Source organism: Drosophila miranda, chromosome 2, assembly GCF_003369915.1.
Source record: "Drosophila miranda strain MSH22 chromosome 2, D.miranda_PacBio2.1, whole genome shotgun sequence".
NCBI lineage: Eukaryota > Metazoa > Arthropoda > Insecta > Diptera > Drosophilidae > Drosophila > Drosophila miranda.
In genome coordinates this window covers 2,499,243-2,513,122 of record NC_046675.1, presented here as the reverse complement: position 1 = coordinate 2,513,122, position 13,880 = coordinate 2,499,243, and positions in this window count along the sequence as shown.

Below are 13,880 nucleotides of genomic sequence, written 5' to 3'. Positions count from 1 at the left end.
ATGGCCATCCGTTGCGTTGGTTGTCCTTGCCATGTGTTCGCTTCCCCCCCTCTGACTTAGTAATACTTAGTAAACCATAACCATAACCATAACCATAGCCATAACCATAGATTTAGTTAATGGATGACATAGTTCTTGGATATTTTTCGGTGTTATATACAATAAGTGTAAGCGGATATACATAGATACGAGATACAGCTACAGCAACCCACCATAAAGCACCTTCAAGAACTGTTTGTTGTGGGCTCTTCGAAGCCGTTCAAAGACTTTCTCACGTACAATAATCTGTTTGTATGGCATCCACCATAACGTCTCTGCTATTTTCCGTTTCCATTTCCATTTCGATTTCCGTTTCAACTCTTGTGTTCTGTTCTATTCTATTCTGTTCTGTTCCGTTTCGATCTGTTCTATGCTAAAATGCCTTCAAGCGTAAGTCTTAAGTATTATAAAATAAAGTATGTATCCAACAAAATGAATGTTTATCCTTAAGTAAGTGTTGAAATCTAGACGTATACATAATTAGCTTAAGTTTGGATGTGTGTGCACTTTGTTGCTTTTCAAAAAAGTTTCCTAAAGACAAACAGACGATAAACGTGAAGATATTTGTATTGGTTCTACCATCTAGATCTAGTCAAATGCAATAGGTTATTCGCCAAAATTTATTTATATTTATATTTTATTTCATTTTAAGCCTTGTTTACTGTGCAAAAATGTTTATCGTTTACCAATTAAATGATTTCAACTGTTTCATTTTTCATACGATAGTTTTGCATTTTTATTTTTTCTTATACTAGTAACATAACGAGTAACGAGAAGGACAATCTGTGACAAGTATCTTGTGCTATTTTCACCTTTTTCTCTGAATCTAATTTCAAGAATTAACTCAGCTACAGCTACAGCGACGCGACGCTCCTCGCCGCGCCTCGCCTCGGCTCGACGCTCTGCTCACTCACTTTATTCGAATACTCTGCGTTGTGATTGTTCATTAAGCGAATGTAAATGTAAACCGTATTAACGCAATACTTATACTTATACGTACGATTAATCTGTATAATCTGTATATAAACCTAGTCAACTCAATTCCACATACCAATCAAAGGCCACAGCCAAAGGCCATGCCAAAAAGATATGCCACGCGCATCTGATGGATGGATAACCGAATTCTTTTTAGCTCAAAACTCAAGTTCAGGTGATCAATAATACGAAATTTGATTCTAACTCAAAGCCATTAAATAGTTCAATGTGCAACTCATCAATAATTTTGCCATTCAAGATAAGTACTGCATGTATATGTAAATGTGTATTTTGTAAAACTTACAGATACCATATACCAAATACCATATATAACTACCATATATGTATGTCAGACCTGAAAAACAGGGGGAAAACCAAACGAAAAAACAAACAAACAACAACAAATATAAAGCGTAAAATGCAACTGAATTACTTCGAATACAATACAAAAACCTTTTGAAATTGAAAACGATTGATAATAGCTATTAGACATATCAATTTTATTTAAAACGAATCGAGAAAACATTCAATATATATACATATATATATATATATATATATATATGGGTATATATACACGACTGTGTATGTATATCTGTGCAAGTTTGCATTCCTGTTTAGCCATTAAGAGGACATTTTAAGCAACATCGGAAAGTGCAATTGCAGGTGCAAGTGCATAATGATGTGATCTACGAGTATATATATATATAGTAATATAGTAATTAGGGGATCTTCTGTTAGGCACAACTTTCACTACAACATCTACGCTTCACATGCGACATCTCAGAGTATTTAGACTGACGAGTAATAAAAGAATACGAAATTGTGAGATCTCAGCTTTTGATGAATTCTTCAGCCTGCTCATTCTTGTGCCGAACAAAGTATCGATCATGATCTATGCCTATACCTATATGTATATTGTATATGCAACGCATTGCGAGACAAACTTTACCGCTCAGTATTATCGAGAGGCTCGACAGGACCGGACCGGGCCGGACCCCTGATCCTCGATTGGTGGCGGCTCGCGGCTGGCGGTCGGGCCGACCGACCCTGCTATGATTAAGTACCATATATACAAGAACTACACAAATCTACGATGTAAGTTTTAACTGTAATAAGTATGCAATGATATACTTTTATAAAGAAACACAAACTGTTACTTTATGGCATTTAGCTGAGATGCTGTAACCTCTTGTTGAACGTAATTTGTACAATACGTACGACGTAGCATGTAAATCTATCTAGCTCGCAACATGCCGACACAGATGCAGATACAGATACAGATACACCCACACATAGAGGATATATGTATGTATGTATTTACACAGTACTAATATTAATGTGTATCTGACACATGTACATACATAAGAGTAAATGTAAACTTAAATGTTTTCGTGGTTGTAAACTGATGATCAAAATAGATATAAACGATTTTACATGCTTTCATTTGAACGCGGCAATACTTTAACTTTGCTTTACACTTTTTGGTACCTAACAACATTGTACTTAATAACAACCGGCACATATAATGCATTTCCTTCAACGAAATACGCGTAATCTCTTTATTTTGTTCGTTTCGACTCAATCATTGTTTGTACCAGTCTTACAATCTCATAGCAAAGTCTATGAAGAGAAAATGTAAATGGGAAAAGCGTAATGTTTTCCTGAAAGCTCAAACACTTGGATAAGGCAAGATCAATGTAAACGATATTTGAAAAAATCATGAATATTCCCTCCAAATAATTTTAAAAAAATTATGTATTTGCTATAGACGTCAAATCTCTGATAATTGTAATTGAAATGCGTATAAGGAGGCAGGTGGCAGGTGGCAGGTGGCAGGCAACAGGCGGCAGGATGGCCTGTTGAGATGGGGGGGATACGGAAACGAATCTGTCTATAATGGAGGTATATTGTATTTAGCATGATGTTACCAGTTACATTTAACATAATTACGATTTAAATGATTATTGTGTATTGCATGTGTATGTGTAATGTATGTAATTACATGGAAACTCAAAAAAAAAAACAAAAGAAATGAAATCTAAAAAAGATACATTTAAGAAAATCAGAAACTATGGCACACTTTTGCCATTTAATTGTAGTCAATTCTTCAAATGCATTAGATGATAAGTGTGAAGATACAGATGATAACGACGATGATGATGATGATGATGACGATGAAGATGATATATGGACACTATTTTCTAAACATATTACAACAATAATTTATGAATTTGTTGGTAATTTTATACATATATATACACAGTTATTGTACTTTTGTTAGCTAGCAAAACGACAACGACAACTTAGGTAGCGCTGAGGTAGATAAACTTTATGAATGTTGTACCCAAAGCCCACGCCCCGGACACCAGCGAGAGCACTCTGTACAGGCACCGAGCTAGAGCCCAGCCTCACGGCACGACGACAGCAGCAGGAGCAGGAGCAGGAGCAGCAGCTGGACCTGTGTCGTGTCCCCTACCAAGTTAGTTAGGTCCGCGTCCCTCACATTCTCTCCTTACCAAAGAAGAAACTCTTACACACTTACACACTCACCTACTCTCACTAATTATAATTATAATTATAATCTATTGTATCTGTTGGATTTGTTGTACTCTGCCATTTTTGGTGTGATATTCTATTGGTTGTGGCGGCTCTTTTTTGGGCCGTTTTACACGTTGTTGCATTTCTACTAATCGCATTGAGCCACAATTTCTCGGCCAACGCATGATCGAATAAGAAAACCAAAAACAAAAATACATACATGCATATATATTTAAACTGATTCGATTTCCCGTTGTTGTTTTGGTTGTACTACGCCTACATGGGTTCTTTGAATTCGTTTCCACTAACTGTAACTGATTGCCAAACTTTGTTAACTATTTTAGTCCATACATACGTACACACATACTTTTAGGTTTAAGCACTTTGTAATTTAATCGAACATGATTTGAGCAAACTTAATGAAAATGAACTAAACTTACAAAAAACACAAAATGAAAATAAAGTGGTGGTCGTAACTAAAAAAAAAACCAACGCATTTTTTAATTTTCCGGAGAGGAATGATTGCTGATAGTTTTTCTGTAATTTTTTTAGATAGTTCAATATGGGCGTTTCCATTCTGGCCTTTGTACGAAAAAATGTAAAAACAAATTACCTGATGTTACGTTAAAACAAAAACAAAAAACAGAAGTGGTTTTTGAGGTCGGGGTACAAAATTGCAAAACTCTGCCAACTGGGTATAAATACATATCTGTAAAACACTTCTTATGCATATACATATATGAAATTTGAGTAACAATTTTCCAAGTTATTAAATATTTACCTTACTTTCCATAAATTTAGATAATAATTTGGGCACACAATATGGAAGTAGTTGACTTTTAATACGTTTCGGCATAGCTGAAATCATATAACAAAAACGGTTAGATTAAAAATTCCGTTAATTTTTCAGCATGTCTTAATTTTGTGCTACATGTCAATTGCACAACTTTACATCTACACACTACTACGACACCTACATCTGATTTTGTGGAACAGCTGACTGCCTGGCAAAGAAAAAGAGTACAAATTTGAATTTCTGGTTTTTTGTTTTCGCCCTTTCTGTTTTTGCCATTATTGTTTATTTAGAGCATCCAACAACCGGCAAACGGGAATGGGTGAAATAATCTTCTTTGTTTCATCATACATCTATGATGAAAATAACGTGCTCTTGTCGTAGATAGGTAGGTAGATCTCCAGATTACTTTTTGTTTACCGTTTTAATTGATGTTGACACTTTGACGCCGGTTCTCGGCATCTTCTTCAAAACGCTTTTTTGATTAGGCGCCGGTTTCACAATATAGCAAGAAGCTTTTAAAACATAAATAAACGATTTCACAATACCGAGCAATTTTATCTCTCAATTTTTAAATTCCTTGTGTTATGTCTTTCTCTCTCTCTCTCTCTCTCTCTCTCTCTCTTGCTCTCTTTGTAAGTCCTCTCTCTCTCGCTCTCTTCCTCCGTCCGTTCCTACTCTCGTTCGATGTGACAGCTGCAACAAACCTAATAAAATCGATCGCTGATTAGTAAACTGTTAACTTACCAATTAATTCCTGGTATTCGTTGCTAAGCATAAAATAATTCAACAAAAATCACAGTTATTTCTCTCTCGTGCAAACACAGAGAGAGAGAACGCATTCCACTCGCAAGGTAGAACTACAGAGGGTATGGCTATTCCGCTCTTCGCTATATAAATGGGCGCGTAAAAGTCGCTCTCTCAGATTTTCTTTTGCTTTTTTGCTTTTTCGGCGCTCTCCCCGTATAGATTTTCGGTTTCGGCGTAAAATTGTTGTTAACTTTACATATTTAATTAGTATAGCTTTAGAAGTGTTGACATATTGTTAATGTTATTAGTGTGTCTGCTCGTGTGTAGTCAGACGTTTAGAGATTTTTGTTCGATACAAAGATAAGTCGCATCGGGGCGCAGTTCATTGTTTGTTGGTGCGTTGTTGGCAGCTCTGCCAAAAGCAACAAACGGTAAAATTCCCAGTCATTGGACTAACGGCACAAACTGCTGATGACCTCGACCTAGACAATTTTCGCCTGCAGTAGACTGTGATCGCAACCTATAGTACATAGAGACATAGAGACAGGAGAGAGAGAGACAGAGGGGCTCGATTTCCCTTTTGGGTTTCTTCCGCTCGCTCCCGCAGCCGTAACGGTAAACGGCCCTGCACAGAACAAATCAAAAATACGAATATTATGAACCGCACCAGAAGGAAAGTTGTCCGTCCAAAGAATCATACTTTTCCATTGGGACAGTGAGCTAATGTACTATAACAAATAGATCAATTGAGTTTTTAGGGCCAGTGCCAGTGCCGTGCCGCGACGGGTAGTATATTATTGACGATGGCGTATATTAACCTAGTTGAATGTAAACCAATTTAGTCTATTATCATCTGACCCAACTCTATTCCCTGTACAACTACAATCTGCCACAGATCCCGACGGAGACGAAGACAGATCCAGAGATGTGTATGAGAATGAGAAGAAACTATTAGAAATTTGTACGGTTCTACTTTGCCATTTGCGTGCTTAAGAGCTACTTATCGCACTGTATCTCCAAAAAACCCACTCTATATACAATATTGTTAATATCAAAATATACATTTTTTTAAAATAAAAAATATGAATAAGTACTGTAAATTGGTTTTACTTGCTATGTGTTCGTAAGTGTGCACATCTAGACGTATACATAATTAGCTTAAGTTTGGATGTGTGTGCACTTTGTTGCTTTTCAAAAAAGTTTCCAAAAGACAAAGAGACGAAAAACGTGAAGATTGTATTGGTCTCACCATCTAGAGCGCTATGAAAAACCTATACCTACCCCGGAAGGACTGCAGACGGAATACTTAGGAATATTTAGTCGGAATACTCAACGCTAGGCATCACCAACCCAGGCAGCTGTAGGTAATGTGATGAGCCTGGGGTCATCGAAACCCTGGAATATCTCATCTACAACTGCTCAGCTGTTTTACGGGCAAGGAGGAAATACACCGGTTCTGGCATCACTAGAAGATACCTTCAAGAGGACGGCACAGGAACTATTAGGACCTCAAATCTCGAAGACTTTAAAACCTCATAAGCACTCCCGCGACGGTTTTAGTGATTTCTAGTGGACATATTAGATCCATTTTCAATCGTTAGGCTTATGCGGCTCAACAATACAGGGCTTTTCTTTTCACCATCTTTCTAGATAATAATCTAAGGGTGGAAGGTCTATTAAAATCAATTTACTAGTGTAAGATGGCAATCTCACACTTGTATCCAAGCTAAGGCCACGCAGAGCAAAAAGTTTTTCTGGATTGATTCAATACAGTCTAAGTCGGATTCTAAGATCGGACGAACAAGCGAGGTAATGAGAGTCTTTGTCGTCAAATTCCTTTGACCACCTCTTTATAAACCCAAGCACGCCCATTTTATCTTGGCGTCTTATATAACATAGAGATCATCCACCAGTGTCATAGGGTATAAGGAGCCAACAAAGTAACAATGTAATGTCATTACTTTGCATTTCGAGTCATTGAGGTGTAACAAGTTTGCACAACACCATGACTGAAAGTTATTGAGATCGGATTGTAAGCGAGAAAGAAATGAAATGTTCTTATACTGGACACAGAGTTTAACATCATTCGCATACATACCCAAGTACTCGAGAGTATGTTAATACCGAAGGCAAGTCATTAATAAAGAGTTTGAAGAGAAAGGGACCCAGATGCCTGCCCTGTGGTCAAATTTATGTGCCAGAAGGGAATGGTTTGCAGAGTCGAATGCTTTACTAAAGTCAGTGTACATAACATCGTCTGTAAGTTACCTTGAAAGCCTCTAATAATAAACAAATTCGTGGTGGTCGATAGCCGGCTTATAAATCCATGCACAGTTGGAGATATACATTTTATCAAGCATCTTAGGAATAGCGGATAACTTTGCTATACCTCTATAATTTTTTGCGTCAGACTTACTACCTTTTTTATGGAGAGGAACTATAAACGATTCCTTCCAGATCGGGGGAAGCAAGAAGAATCAATGGACAAGGCGAATAGTTTAAGCAAGCGACCACACAGAGCCTCGGCGAATCCAATTTCAAGAATGAACTCACCTGCAGCGACGATAACGACGACTATGAAGATGATGATTTATGAACACTATTTTCTAAACATATTATAATAATTTATGAATTTGTTGGTAATTTTATACATATATATACACAGTTATTGTACTTTTGTTAGCTAGCAAAACGACAACGACAACTTAGGTAGCGCTGAGGTAGATAAACTTTATGAATGTTGTACCCAAAGCCCACGCCCCGGACACCAGCGAGAGCACTCTGTACAGGCACCGAGCTAGAGCCCAGCCTCACGGCACGACGACAGCAGCAGGAGCAGGAGCAGGAGCAGCAGCTGGACCTGTGTCGTGTCCCCTACCAAGTTAGTTAGGTCCGCGTCCCTCACATTCTCTCCTTACCAAAGAAGAAACTCTTACACACTTACACACTCACCTACTCTCACTAATTATAATTATAATTATAATCTATTGTATCTGTTGGATTTGTTGTACTCTGCCATTTTTGGTGTGATATTCTATTGGTTGTGGCGGCTCTTTTTTGGGCCGTTTTACACGTTGTTGCATTTCTACTAATCGCATTGAGCCACAATTTCTCGGCCAACGCATGATCGAATAAGAAAACCAAAAACAAAAATACATACATGCATATATATTTAAACTGATTCGATTTCCCGTTGTTGTTTTGGTTGTACTACGCCTACATGGGTTCTTTGAATTCGTTTCCACTAACTGTAACTGATTGCCAAACTTTGTTAACTATTTTAGTCCATACATACGTACACACATACTTTTAGGTTTAAGCACTTTGTAATTTAATCGAACATGATTTGAGCAAACTTAATGAAAATGAACTAAACTTACAAAAAACACAAAATGAAAATAAAGTGGTGGTCGTAACTAAAAAAAAAACCAACGCATTTTTTAATTTTCCGGAGAGGAATGATTGCTGATAGTTTTTCTGTAATTTTTTTAGATAGTTCAATATGGGCGTTTCCATTCTGGCCTTTGTACGAAAAAATGTAAAAACAAATTACCTGATGTTACGTTAAAACAAAAACAAAAAACAGAAGTGGTTTTTGAGGTCGGGGTACAAAATTGCAAAACTCTGCCAACTGGGTATAAATACATATCTGTAAAACACTTCTTATGCATATACATATATGAAATTTGAGTAACAATTTTCCAAGTTATTAAATATTTACCTTACTTTCCATAAATTTAGATAATAATTTGGGCACACAATATGGAAGTAGTTGACTTTTAATACGTTTCGGCATAGCTGAAATCATATAACAAAAACGGTTAGATTAAAAATTCCGTTAATTTTTCAGCATGTCTTAATTTTGTGCTACATGTCAATTGCACAACTTTACATCTACACACTACTACGACACCTACATCTGATTTTGTGGAACAGCTGACTGCCTGGCAAAGAAAAAGAGTACAAATTTGAATTTCTGGTTTTTTGTTTTCGCCCTTTCTGTTTTTGCCATTATTGTTTATTTAGAGCATCCAACAACCGGCAAACGGGAATGGGTGAAATAATCTTCTTTGTTTCATCATACATCTATGATGAAAATAACGTGCTCTTGTCGTAGATAGGTAGGTAGATCTCCAGATTACTTTTTGTTTACCGTTTTAATTGATGTTGACACTTTGACGCCGGTTCTCGGCATCTTCTTCAAAACGCTTTTTTGATTAGGCGCCGGTTTCACAATATAGCAAGAAGCTTTTAAAACATAAATAAACGATTTCACAATACCGAGCAATTTTATCTCTCAATTTTTAAATTCCTTGTGTTATGTCTTTCTCTCTCTCTCTCTCTCTCTCTCTCTCTCTTGCTCTCTTTGTAAGTCCTCTCTCTCTCGCTCTCTTCCTCCGTCCGTTCCTACTCTCGTTCGATGTGACAGCTGCAACAAACCTAATAAAATCGATCGCTGATTAGTAAACTGTTAACTTACCAATTAATTCCTGGTATTCGTTGCTAAGCATAAAATAATTCAACAAAAATCACAGTTATTTCTCTCTCGTGCAAACACAGAGAGAGAGAACGCATTCCACTCGCAAGGTAGAACTACAGAGGGTATGGCTATTCCGCTCTTCGCTATATAAATGGGCGCGTAAAAGTCGCTCTCTCAGATTTTCTTTTGCTTTTTTGCTTTTTCGGCGCTCTCCCCGTATAGATTTTCGGTTTCGGCGTAAAATTGTTGTTAACTTTACATATTTAATTAGTATAGCTTTAGAAGTGTTGACATATTGTTAATGTTATTAGTGTGTCTGCTCGTGTGTAGTCAGACGTTTAGAGATTTTTGTTCGATACAAAGATAAGTCGCATCGGGGCGCAGTTCATTGTTTGTTGGTGCGTTGTTGGCAGCTCTGCCAAAAGCAACAAACGGTAAAATTCCCAGTCATTGGACTAACGGCACAAACTGCTGATGACCTCGACCTAGACAATTTTCGCCTGCAGTAGACTGTGATCGCAACCTATAGTACATAGAGACATAGAGACAGGAGAGAGAGAGACAGAGGGGCTCGATTTCCCTTTTGGGTTTCTTCCGCTCGCTCCCGCAGCCGTAACGGTAAACGGCCCTGCACAGAACAAATCAAAAATACGAATATTATGAACCGCACCAGAAGGAAAGTTGTCCGTCCAAAGAATCATACTTTTCCATTGGGACAGTGAGCTAATGTACTATAACAAATAGATCAATTGAGTTTTTAGGGCCAGTGCCAGTGCCGTGCCGCGACGGGTAGTATATTATTGACGATGGCGTATATTAACCTAGTTGAATGTAAACCAATTTAGTCTATTATCATCTGACCCAACTCTATTCCCTGTACAACTACAATCTGCCACAGATCCCGACGGAGACGAAGACAGATCCAGAGATGTGTATGAGAATGAGAAGAAACTATTAGAAATTTGTACGGTTCTACTTTGCCATTTGCGTGCTTAAGAGCTACTTATCGCACTGTATCTCCAAAAAACCCACTCTATATACAATATTGTTAATATCAAAATATACATTTTTTTAAAATAAAAAATATGAATAAGTACTGTAAATTGGTTTTACTTGCTATGTGTTCGTAAGTGTGCACATCTAGACGTATACATAATTAGCTTAAGTTTGGATGTGTGTGCACTTTGTTGCTTTTCAAAAAAGTTTCCAAAAGACAAAGAGACGAAAAACGTGAAGATTGTATTGGTCTCACCATCTAGAGCGCTATGAAAAACCTATACCTACCCCGGAAGGACTGCAGACGGAATACTTAGGAATATTTAGTCGGAATACTCAACGCTAGGCATCACCAACCCAGGCAGCTGTAGGTAATGTGATGAGCCTGGGGTCATCGAAACCCTGGAATATCTCATCTACAACTGCTCAGCTGTTTTACGGGCAAGGAGGAAATACACCGGTTCTGGCATCACTAGAAGATACCTTCAAGAGGACGGCACAGGAACTATTAGGACCTCAAATCTCGAAGACTTTAAAACCTCATAAGCACTCCCGCGACGGTTTTAGTGATTTCTAGTGGACATATTAGATCCATTTTCAATCGTTAGGCTTATGCGGCTCAACAATACAGGGCTTTTCTTTTCACCATCTTTCTAGATAATAATCTAAGGGTGGAAGGTCTATTAAAATCAATTTACTAGTGTAAGATGGCAATCTCACACTTGTATCCAAGCTAAGGCCACGCAGAGCAAAAAGTTTTTCTGGATTGATTCAATACAGTCTAAGTCGGATTCTAAGATCGGACGAACAAGCGAGGTAATGAGAGTCTTTGTCGTCAAATTCCTTTGACCACCTCTTTATAAACCCAAGCACGCCCATTTTATCTTGGCGTCTTATATAACATAGAGATCATCCACCAGTGTCATAGGGTATAAGGAGCCAACAAAGTAACAATGTAATGTCATTACTTTGCATTTCGAGTCATTGAGGTGTAACAAGTTTGCACAACACCATGACTGAAAGTTATTGAGATCGGATTGTAAGCGAGAAAGAAATGAAATGTTCTTATACTGGACACAGAGTTTAACATCATTCGCATACATACCCAAGTACTCGAGAGTATGTTAATACCGAAGGCAAGTCATTAATAAAGAGTTTGAAGAGAAAGGGACCCAGATGCCTGCCCTGTGGTCAAATTTATGTGCCAGAAGGGAATGGTTTGCAGAGTCGAATGCTTTACTAAAGTCAGTGTACATAACATCGTCTGTAAGTTACCTTGAAAGCCTCTAATAATAAACAAATTCGTGGTGGTCGATAGCCGGCTTATAAATCCATGCACAGTTGGAGATATACATTTTATCAAGCATCTTAGGAATAGCGGATAACTTTGCTATACCTCTATAATTTTTTGCGTCAGACTTACTACCTTTTTTATGGAGAGGAACTATAAACGATTCCTTCCAGATCGGGGGGAAGCAAGAAGAATCAATGGACAAGGCGAATAGTTTAAGCAAGCGACCACACAGAGCCTCGGCGAATCCAATTTCAAGAATGAACTCACCTGCAGCGACGATAACGACGACTATGAAGATGATGATTTATGAACACTATTTTCTAAACATATTATAATAATTTATGAATTTGTTGGTAATTTTATACATATATATACACAGTTATTGTACTTTTGTTAGCTAGCAAAACGACAACGACAACTTAGGTAGCGCTGAGGTAGATAAACTTTATGAATGTTGTACCCAAAGCCCACGCCCCGGACACCAGCGAGAGCACTCTGTACAGGCACCGAGCTAGAGCCCAGCCTCACGGCACGACGACAGCAGCAGGAGCAGGAGCAGGAGCAGCAGCTGGACCTGTGTCGTGTCCCCTACCAAGTTAGTTAGGTCCGCGTCCCTCACATTCTCTCCTTACCAAAGAAGAAACTCTTACACACTTACACACTCACCTACTCTCACTAATTATAATTATAATTATAATCTATTGTATCTGTTGGATTTGTTGTACTCTGCCATTTTTGGTGTGATATTCTATTGGTTGTGGCGGCTCTTTTTTGGGCCGTTTTACACGTTGTTGCATTTCTACTAATCGCATTGAGCCACAATTTCTCGGCCAACGCATGATCGAATAAGAAAACCAAAAACAAAAATACATACATGCATATATATTTAAACTGATTCGATTTCCCGTTGTTGTTTTGGTTGTACTACGCCTACATGGGTTCTTTGAATTCGTTTCCACTAACTGTAACTGATTGCCAAACTTTGTTAACTATTTTAGTCCATACATACGTACACACATACTTTTAGGTTTAAGCACTTTGTAATTTAATCGAACATGATTTGAGCAAACTTAATGAAAATGAACTAAACTTACAAAAAACACAAAATGAAAATAAAGTGGTGGTCGTAACTAAAAAAAAAACCAACGCATTTTTTAATTTTCCGGAGAGGAATGATTGCTGATAGTTTTTCTGTAATTTTTTTAGATAGTTCAATATGGGCGTTTCCATTCTGGCCTTTGTACGAAAAAATGTAAAAACAAATTACCTGATGTTACGTTAAAACAAAAACAAAAAACAGAAGTGGTTTTTGAGGTCGGGGTACAAAATTGCAAAACTCTGCCAACTGGGTATAAATACATATCTGTAAAACACTTCTTATGCATATACATATATGAAATTTGAGTAACAATTTTCCAAGTTATTAAATATTTACCTTACTTTCCATAAATTTAGATAATAATTTGGGCACACAATATGGAAGTAGTTGACTTTTAATACGTTTCGGCATAGCTGAAATCATATAACAAAAACGGTTAGATTAAAAATTCCGTTAATTTTTCAGCATGTCTTAATTTTGTGCTACATGTCAATTGCACAACTTTACATCTACACACTACTACGACACCTACATCTGATTTTGTGGAACAGCTGACTGCCTGGCAAAGAAAAAGAGTACAAATTTGAATTTCTGGTTTTTTGTTTTCGCCCTTTCTGTTTTTGCCATTATTGTTTATTTAGAGCATCCAACAACCGGCAAACGGGAATGGGTGAAATAATCTTCTTTGTTTCATCATACATCTATGATGAAAATAACGTGCTCTTGTCGTAGATAGGTAGGTAGATCTCCAGATTACTTTTTGTTTACCGTTTTAATTGATGTTGACACTTTGACGCCGGTTCTCGGCATCTTCTTCAAAACGCTTTTTTGATTAGGCGCCGGTTTCACAATATAGCAAGAAGCTTTTAAAACATAAATAAACGATTTCACAATACCGAGCAATTTTATCTCT